Raw genomic sequence first — 10,867 nt, forward strand, 5'->3', positions numbered from 1 at the left:
CCTAGCTGCCCCTGAAGTGGTAATTATCAAAACAATCTGGTACTGGTTAAGAAATAGAATGGTGGTTCAGGGAAAGAGATCAGCCACAATTTACATTATAGTAAATGACTATAGTAATCTAGTATATGATAAGTCCAAAGATCCAAGCTTTTAAAACAAAAACAAATTATTTGAGAAAACCTGCTGGGAAAACAGTATGGTAGAATCTAGGTAGAGAGTGACATCTCTCAATGTATAATAAGGTAAGTTCAAAATTGCTACACAATTTACACATAAAGGATATCATAAGCAAATTTAAAGAGCTTGGAATAATTTATCTGTTGGATTAATGGATAAGGGAAGAAACCAGGTCCAAAGAAAATATAGAGAACATTGCAAAATGTAAATTAAATAATTTTGATTATATAAAATGTTAAAGTTTTTGCCCCCCCAAAACCCTAATGCTACCGAATTTATAAGGGAAAAACAGAAAACTGGGGGAAATTTTCTGCAAGTTATCTTCAAAAAAGGTGTCATTTCTCAAATGTGTAAAGAACGGAGTCAAATTTATAAGAACACAAGCCATTCTCCAATTGACATGGTCAAAAGATATGAATGGGCTATCTTTAGCTATATGAAAAAGTGCCCTTTTTCACTATTGATAGAAAGAGAAAGGCAAACTACTACCTCATATCTATCAGATTGGCTAATAAGGAAAAAACGGCAAATGTTGGACATTGGAGGGAGTGCAGGAAAACTGGGACACTAATGCTTTGCTGGTGGAGTTGTGAATTGCTTCAACTACTGTAGAGGACAATTTGGAATAAAACAGTACATTTTCTTTGATCCATAATACCACTGCTATGTCTATATCTGAGACATCCCCCCAAAATGGGAATGTACAAAACATATTTGTATAAAAATATTTATAGCAGTTCATTTTGTGATGGCTATAAATTGGAAATCAAAGGGATGCCCATCAATTGGGGAATGGTTAAACAAGCTGTGGTATATGATTTTGATAAAATGTTATTGTGCTATAAGAAATGACAAGCAGGATGATTTCAGAAAACTCTAGAAAGACTTACATGAACTGATGCAAGGTGAAGTGGATAGAACCAGGGGAACATTGTACACAGTAACAGCATTATTGTTCCATAAAGAATTTGTGAATGACTGCTATTCTCAGCAATACAATGATGCACATCAGTCCCAAAAGGACTAAAGATGAAGCATTCTATCTGCCTTCAGAGGAAGAGCTGATATTGTTTGAATACAGACTGAAGCACATTATTTTTCACTTTCATTTTTTCTTTTATTAGCATCTTCTTGTACAAAATAACTAATATGGAAAAGTTATTCATAATTACAAATAACCTATTTCTAATTGCTTACCATTTCTGGAAAGAGGAAAGAGAAAGGAAGTAGGGAGGGATAGAAATTATACCTCAAAATTTTAAATAAAAATGTTTTAAAAATGTAATATTTTATGGAGTTGGATTTGGAACTAATCCATGAAACACAGTCCCAGGTTCTTTATGAGGAAAAAAATCATTCAAACATACCCCTCAGAACTTTAGAGCACTGTAGAACAAGAATCAAGAGAATGAGTTTAGAAATTGTGTTCATGTTATGCTGGACAGTTTCATCAGATCTGTAAATACCTTTACTTTCCTGGGGTCATCCACTTTTTCATTCTGCTATAAGTAGAACATGTGTTTGGCCAACATGTTTGGTCTTTGATGCTTTTTCAGTTGTATTTTAGTGCTTTTACTTTTTTTGGAACTTCTATTATTTTGAAGCAATTCTTCACCATATAAAATTTTCTTCATTTTTTCATCATTTTTTTTGCAAGGCAAATGAGGTTAAGTGGCTTACTCAAGACCACACATCTAGGTAATTGCTAAGTATCTGAGGCTGGATTTGAACTCAGGTCCTCCTGCCTCCAGGGCCGGTGCTCTATCCACTGCACCACCTTAGCCGCCCCAACTTTTTCATCATTGAGTCTTTTTTGTTGTTCAGTCATTCCAATTGTATGACTCTCCATGATTATATATGACATTTTCTTGGTAAAAATAGTCACATGGGGGCAGCTAGGTGGCACAGTGGGTAGAGCACCAGCCCTGGAGTCAGGAGGATCTGAGTTCAAATTCAATCTCAGACACTTAATAATTACTGCTATATCTGTGTGACCTTGGGCAAGTCACTTAAGCACATTGTCTTGCAAAAAAAATAGTTATGTGGTTTGTCATTTTTTTTGAAATTATCAATTTATTAAAGAAAGGTGAACTTTTTAAAATGAGGATGAGACTCTCACAGCTCCATGTACTGTGTAGTCATGCAAACAAACTAAAGGTGATGCTTTCCACATCTGCTCTCCAGAAGGGGCAGAAGTCCTGGCGCCAGAATCAAGTCCCTCTCTTCTTACCGATGGCTCTTCTGTTTTGCTTGGAAGCATTTCCCCAACCTCACTTGAGTAACCACACTCAAAATTTCATAGACCACTTCTCTCTTCTGCTACCCCACCTATGGGATGCTGAGGACCCCAGGAACAGGCTACTCCAGGAGTATTTCTTTGTTGGCAGCTTAGTTCCATGATGCAGAATAAAATAAGGACAATACAAAATTAGAGTAAGTTTGAAGAAACTTAGCATGACAGGTGAATCTGATTCCTGCAGATCTTCCCAGTTTATACTAGCTTCAGCTCTGAAACATTTTATAAAGGAATTCTGGCAATGGGTTAGGGAAAAGCAGGTTGGAAGAGTTATCACACCCTTATTTTACTCCCTGTCCTTCCTCAAGATCAGTCAGGACATGAAATTCAATGACCTGAATTCACATATGGAACAACAATCCAAAACGTAAAAATGGTCTCTTAAGAGTTGGTTATTATCAGGGGCGGCTAGGTGGTGTAGTGGATGAAGCACTGGCCTTGGAGTCAGGAGTACCTGGGTTCAAATCCGGTCTCAGACACTTAATAATTACCTAGCTGTGTGGCCTTGGGCAAACCACTTAACCCCATTTGCCTTGCAAAAACCTAAAAAAAAAAAGAGTTGGGTTTTATCAAGCAGGTTACTGGGGAGAGGCCAAGCAGTGAAGAGGGAGAGAGAAAATGCTGAACCTAGGTCAAAAAGTTAAAGGTACCAAAGGCCTGGGAAATTTTACCATACTGAACTAGTGACCCCTAAAGAAGGGGAAATTGTATGTCTATCATAAACCCATTTAGCTCCTCCCCACCTGACGTGGGAAGGGAAAAGAGGGAGATGTGTCTTTCAAAAGAGTAAATTGTTACTCTCTGATGCCCAACTCTTTCCTCTACTGGTCAAGGGTGTTTGATCTTCTAGGTATGGTAGATGCAGTTTAGTCCTTGGACATGCCTGGCTTTGGGAATGCTTGTGCTGGCCCTGCTGCTGCTTTACAGCAGGTAAATCTTGGCTGGATCTTCCTGGACTATACAGTCTCCATCTCATGGTCTTGGTCCTGCTCCTCTTCTTCCTCCTCTCCAGGAGCATCCCCATCCCTGGCAATCTCTTCCACATGAACAAGCATATCGGCTATCAGTGCTTCCTCCAACCTCTTTCTCACCTGCTGTATAAGTTCTTCCTGTTTCCTGATGTCTTCATCAATCACCATGAACATGAAGGCTTTGCAGAGTGTTTGGGAGGTATTAAGCCACACCCCAGGGTTCTTCTCAACAGCAGCTGAGAGCTGCCCAGTGATGGGCATTGTACTAATGTGCAGAGCACTGGCAATAGCAGAGAGGAGGGTTTCATCAATGCAACCTGGGCCAACGCCTTGCAAACCTTTAGAAAGATCCATTGTTTTCACAAGCTCTTCTGCAATGTCAAAGACATTCAATCCACTTAGTTTCTTTTCCCAAAAAAGCTGTTGAGGCTGGTCCACAGCCTTCTGTGGATCACTCTTTACTTTATTACTGGGATGGTTAGTAATGTTGGTAACAAGCTGTTTGAAGATGGATGCCGTCTGCCAGGCAAAGGAGTGCAGTATTTAAATCTGGTTTTCCTTTGGCTTGGTTAGAACAGTCATAGCGCATCCTCTGTCGATTCTTGTTCATCTTACTCATGAGCATTTTCCCTGCTCGAAAGTCAAAAGTGCTCAGGTCCATGGAGCTCCCCAGGTAATGGGCTAGCTGAGGTTCGCTTCGGAACTTCTTCCCACCTGGGGCAACAGCCCGGCTGGCTCCTCTGGTTTGCCATTTTCTACTCCAACTTATTTTATAGATGAGGAAAAAATGAGACAAACAGGTTAAGTATCTTGCAGGGTCATATAGCTAGTGTCTGAGGATTTGTCCTGGTTGTGAGGCAATCGGGGTTAAGTGACTTGCCCAAGATTATACAGCTTATGTCAAATTTTGCTTTTTTTCTTTAAGAAAAACTGTATTATTGGATATTCATTTGTTCTCTCTCTCTTCTTGGATCTTCCTATTTCCTGAGACACAACAATATTGAAATTAGGCCAATTAATACTCCTAATGATATGACAAATATCAATGTTGCTTTATTTTAAGAAACTACCACAGTCACCTCTAAATTTTAGCAACCACCACTCTGATTAGTCAGTCAGTAATTGTCAAGCCTAGGAGAGCCTCTACCAGCAAGATTATGATTCCCTGAAGGTTCAAATGATGGCTAGTTTTTTAATAGCAATAATAAGGTTCAGTGCAGTGTAAAGATAACTGTGCCAAGCACTATGAAGCAAAAATTCATGTGACTCATTTTATTGCAATATTTACTTTTCTGTGGTGACCTGGAATGAAACCCACAATATCCCTGAGGTAGACCTATATTTTTATCATTTTGATTTTGCTCATTTCTTAATTGTGCTCTCCTTCTTAAACTGTTACTAGCCTCTCTTCTTGTACTTCCTTTTTCTCTTTGAGTTAAATGTCTTTCATTCCAAAACCTCTCTTTCCCCTGGATCAACTAAGAGTGAGGTTCCTGAACTGTTCCTTCTCAAACCATCTTCATGTTTGTATGCCAGATTGGGGGCTCCTTGATGGCAGCCTTTTTCTCCTCCTCTGTATCTTCAAGGCTTACTATGATGCCTAGAAAATTGGAATTGCTTAATCCATGTTTATTGCCTGACTGACTGGTCGTCCTGACACCAGGTCCCAATCCATGAATTCTGGTCTTGGTCCTAATTGGCAAATGCAAGTTCTGGCCTCATCCCTGTTCCTTTCTCATTCTTGCATCTTATTCCCTATATTGAGGAACTGTTGTCATTTCTAACCCTGATAGGATTTGATCAGCTCCAGAGTGAAAATCCCAGAGGTTTCTTTCTTGGCTCCTAAAACATCTCACACTATGGAATATCTGGGAGTCTCTCCCACACCCCCAAACTGAGAGTAGCTGTCACCTCAATGAATGCAATGATTCTTCAAGAATGAGTTAAAGACTGAGTCTTAGGGTAGGGCATGAATTGATGATCCAAGTAAAATATAGTCTTGGATTAATTCTAAGACAGCAATCTTAGCTACTACTTACCTACTACTGAATGGAGAAAGAGAAAATCATGGAACCCAGTTGCCTGGGTCCACTGCAAATTTAGAATACAAAATCTCAATGTGGCCCTCCCTGTGGCAAGGCTACCTCTTCACATCTCCCTACCTGAACCCCACTGGCACTAGAGGGAACAATGGATAGAGTATTGGACCTAGGGACAGAAAGATGCCAGCTCAAATTCAGCCTGAGACCCTACTAGCTGTGTGATCCTGGAAGTCACTTAAACCTCTTCATCTCAGGTTCCTCATCCGTTAAAAAAAACCAAAGAAGGAAGACAAATCACGCTAGTATCTTCACACCAAGAAAACCCCAAATGGAATCACAACAGCTGGACAGAACTAAAATGACTGAACAATAACATAACTCCATATTTCATTTGTCCCAAAATATTTCTTATGGATTGTTCCCATCCATCACTCAACTGAAAACTGGAAAATTCACTGAAGAAAAAAAAGGATACTTATTAAGAGTTATCTTCTCGTCTCCCTTTAATCAGGTGCTTTTTTTTTCTGTTTTAACCCTGGTATCAGAATAAATGGTTTTATTTTTGTTTACTAAAGCAAACTCCTTTCTATGTGTAAATCATCTTTCTTGGTATATTTCATACTTGAGCATTCCCATTTTTCAATAATTTTTAGTCTTTTCTACATTAATGACTCCATTGACACAAATAAAACGTCTCCCTAAACGTTAAAACCTGTTCTATTCAACCTCAAGAAATTCCAATATCTCTCTTCCATTTCTTAGCTAAACACTGGAGATGTCCATTTACAACTAGTGTTTCCAATTTTTTTTTCCTTTTTTCAAGGCAATGGGGAGGGGTGACTTGCCTAAGGTCACAAAGCTAGGTAAGTATTATGTGTCTGAGACTGGATTTGAACTCAGGCCCACCTGATTCCAGGGTTAGTGCTCTATTCACTGCACCAACTAGCTGCCTCTCCAATTTCTTTCTTTAACTTTCTCTGAAATTCTCTCCAGTCTGGCTCCCAGTTCCATTGTTTAATATAAACTCCTGGCTCCAAACTTATTAAAAGTCTCAAAATTGTTAGACCCAAGAGTTCTTTCTCATCCTCATCCTTCTTGACTTCTCTGTAGTCTTTGCCACAGTCAATTATGGTTTTTTTCCTCTCTCGGGGTTTTAATGATGCTACTCTCTCCTAGTTCTCCTACCATATCCAAAGTCATATTCTCTCAATAGTCCCAACTCACAGATGAATGTCCTACACACTTCTCCCTGACCCTCATACATTCTCACTCCTGACCCTTATATTTAATCTGCTCCAAAATCCTGTGATTTCACCTTGGTAACATCCCTCCCATTTACCCACTTCTCTTCTAATGATCTTTGGTCAAGTCTCATCAGTTCACAACTAAGGTATTTAAGAACATGCTGGTTGGTGCAGCTACCCCAAGTCCATCTCCAATCCAGTCATTACTCCACCTAGTTGTTGTCCTAAAGTTCTTGCCTGACCACGTCACCACCTACTCAACATCATCCTGTGGCTCCCCCAGCCTTAAGAGGTTAAAGCACCTCGTCACCAACACCTCTCCTACTCATCACAAATGAAGCCCCTGTTCAATAACAACCTTGAACACTCCTCTCCAAACTACAATTCTGAGAACTGAGACACAAGCAACATTACTATTATTATTATGATTATTATTTTAACTATTTCCTCCTCAATTCTGTTCCCTTTCTTGAATTGCTGTTTTCTTCTTTCCTTAACTTGATTATTGTCTTGAAGAGGATCAAAACAACATTCTTATGAAATAATCAAGTTATAGTGTGTCTGACTGTGGCCGATCAGACCAACATGGCCTGAGAATGTTCCACCACATATCAGACACAATCATTGTGAACATTTGGTGTGGATTCTCTAGATTTGTGCATCTCTTGTTTTTTGTTTTTGTTTTTCGAACTACTGAACAGAGCACCTTCTGAAGATATACCATGCTGGATGGTCCTATGCCAGTGTCTCACATGTTACACAATCAATTCCAAAATTCTTCAAGGAGCTAGCTCTGACAATGCGAGTGTCAGCCTCATTGTCCATGTGCACCTCCTTGGAAAGGACACTACAAGGAAAGTAAACTTGTCCACAGTGCTCAAAACTTTGTCACTGACTAATCAATGGTTCTACATATGGCTGGTGTGGTGCTGGCTGATGGAGCACAAGCAGCAGAGAATCGATCCATGCTTTGCTGCATCTCAGCTTCAGAGGTTGCATTGAATGCAAACAGAAGATTATGTACCAACAGTCCCTCCATTTTGGTCTTGACTTGGAGCCTTTTCAAGTTGAAGAATTTACCATCAGAGTGGGAGCTGACCTTGAGGCCATGTTCATCCTCAGTGAAGGTGTTTGATAACATACACAGCTCTTTGTAGGAATAGTCACTGCATTAAATGACATCCCCTTACACTCCCAACATGCCCACACTTTTTAGCACTGATATCAAAGAACTCTTAAGTTGCTTCAGGGAGTCCTAACCCAACCACCAGACAATGACCTCTTTTGTCAGATTTTTTTTATTATTTTATCATTTTCTATTATCACTTTAATTTATTTCTTATTTTTGTACATATGCTGTTTTTTATGCATTACTAAAATATTCTTGTTTAAGAGTAAACAAGATACCCCTCCCCCCAAAAATAGACCCACATGAGCAAAAAAGGAAAGAGAAAAAAATAAAATTAAAAGAGAAAAAAAATTAAATTAAATCTCATTCCTTTTAAAAGAGATTTTGTAATACCAGAGACAAATTTGTTGGCATACCCAATATCATGTATTTAAAGTATGAAGCATCTTATTAATTCATGTTATTATGTCATTACTAATCCGATGATAATACTCTAATGGAATGTATTTTAAAATTATGTTATAGGAAAAATCACTTGTCTTCTCTCCTTTAGCAGTTTATTAATATCATCCAATGACATCTTAAACTCAATAATAAAACTCTCCAGCATGGAGTAACTAAAAAGACTTAAGATAACAATGGTTCATTTATATAGTGTTTACCCCCTCCCCAGTTCCAGTTCTTAAAGATTGTGCTAAAGAATTTCAAAGGCTGCTTTCAGCAGTATTCTAGAACATTTAGATTTTGATTTCTCAGTTATTGCTTGAGCCAGAGGGTTGTTATTAATGGTAAGTCTGAAATGTTATCCATGAAGAGACTAGTTTCGAGGAAAATAAAACCCACTAATCATTTTGGAAATCTTGCTATTTTGTAGCAGTTCAATTCATAAGACAATAACCATACTTTAGTCAAATGACTTTGGTTCATTTCAAAGTAAATTTACCCAAGCACTGTTAGAAAAGCAGATCACAATTCTGGTTGGTGGTTTGAGGAGCCCTCAAACTTTATAATAATTTAAGGCAAAAGACACTTCATTATTACAATGTTTTTAAGAACTCAAATAGTGAAATGATCTTTCTAACAGTACTTTACAATATTTTGGAAAAATTTCACATTAAAGGCATATTTAAATTTAAAGGCATATTCTTATAGTTAAAAAGATATTTACATTCCTAATCATATGTCTAATATTCTTCCCAATTCTACACCACAAGAAAAACTAGAAGTCTAAGAAATATCATATTTGTTTGTTGCTAATTGAGTTTAAATATAATGCCAAACTTCTCAAGTTTTTCTTATATCAAAATTCAGTTAGGTAAAATCTTAACTTTTAGAAAATTATCCCTGATGGTTCAATATTAGGAAAACACTCATCATAATTGTATATATCAATAATAAACCAACAGAAATCATATGATTATCTCAATAGATGGTGAAAAAGCCTTTGACAGAATACAACCTCCATTTCTATTAAAAACACTAGAGAGTATAGGAATAAATGAGGCTTTCCTTAAAATAATAAGCAGTATCTATCTAACATCACATCAACACATACTCTATTTTATGGAGATAAAATAGGAACATTTCCAATAAGATCTGGAGTGAAACAAGGATTATCACCATTATCACCACATAGTATTAGAAATGCTAGCTGCAGCAGTTAAGAGAAGAAAAAAATTGAAGGAATCAGAATAGGCAATGAGGAAGCAAAGTTTTCACTCTTTGCAGATGATATGATGGTTTATTTAGGGGATCCAAGAAAAGCACCTAAAAAACTACTTGAAACAATGAACAAATTCAGTAAAGTAGCAGGATATAAAATAAACCCACATAAATCATCAGCTTTTCTATATATGAACAACAAAGCCCAAGAGCAAGAGATAGAGAAATTCCATTTAAAGTAACTAGACAAAATTAAATACTTGGGAATATTCCTCCCAAGACAAACCCAGAAACTGAATGAACACAATTATAAAGCACTTTTCACACAAATAAAGTCAGATCAAACAGTATGAAAAATGTCAACTGCTCATGGTTAGATCAAACTAATATATTAAAAATGACAATTCTACCCAAATTAAATTACTTATTCAGTGCCATATCAATCAAACCAACAAATAACTATTTTACCTAGCTAGGCAAAATAATAACAAAATTCATCTGGAGCAAAAAAAAGGTCAGTATCAAGGGAACTGATGGAAAAAAAAATAAATGAAGGTGACCTTGCTCTACCTGATCTAAAACTATACTATAAAGTGACAGCCATCAAAATTGTCTGGTACTGGTTAAGAAACAGTATAATGAAGTAGATTAGGGTAGGTTCAAAAGAAACAGTGGTAAATGACTACAGTAACCTACTGTTTGACAAATCCAAAGACATTAGCTGCTGGGATAAGAACTCACCATTTGACAAAAATTGTTGGGAAAACTGGAAAAAATAATATGACAAAAACTAGGTATAGACTTCCATCTCACAACCTATAACAAAATAAGATCAAAATGGTATAGAATTTAGACATAAAAGATGTTACCATAGATCAATGAAATAGTCTATCAGCTTGGGGTGACTAGGTGGCGCAGTGGATAGAGCACCAGCCCTGGAGTCAGGAGGACCTGAGTTCAAATCTGGATTCAGACACTTAATAATTACCTAGCTGTGTGGTCCTGGGCAAGTCACTTAACTCCATTGCCTTGCAAAAAAAAAAAAAAAAACCTAAAAAAATATTCTATCAGCTCTATGGAAAGGGGAGAAATTTATAACCAAGCAAGAAAAGAATACATTATAAATTGCAAAAATGGAAGATTTTGATTCTATTAAATTAAAAAGTTTTTGCACTAGTAAAACCAATGCTGCCAAGTTTAGAAGGAAAACAGAAAGCTGGGAAACAATGTTCACAGCTAGGGAGTCTAATAAAAATATCATTTCTAAAATATATAAAGCAGTGCATCAAATTTATAAGGTTATAAATCATCCCCAATTGATAAATGATCAAAGAATATAAACAGGC

At 37.2% G+C, this 10,867-nt stretch overlaps 1 pseudogene; it reads right to left on the minus strand.

Annotated features, from left to right (window-relative positions):
- Positions 1–3,333: 3,333 nt before the first annotated feature.
- Positions 3,334–4,239, minus strand: LOC141510191 (methyl-CpG-binding domain protein 3 pseudogene; annotated as a pseudogene).
- Positions 4,240–10,867: the final 6,628 nt, after the last annotated feature.

The sequence above is a fragment of the Macrotis lagotis genome, chromosome 1, assembly GCF_037893015.1.
Source record: "Macrotis lagotis isolate mMagLag1 chromosome 1, bilby.v1.9.chrom.fasta, whole genome shotgun sequence".
Lineage (NCBI taxonomy): Eukaryota > Metazoa > Chordata > Mammalia > Peramelemorphia > Peramelidae > Macrotis > Macrotis lagotis.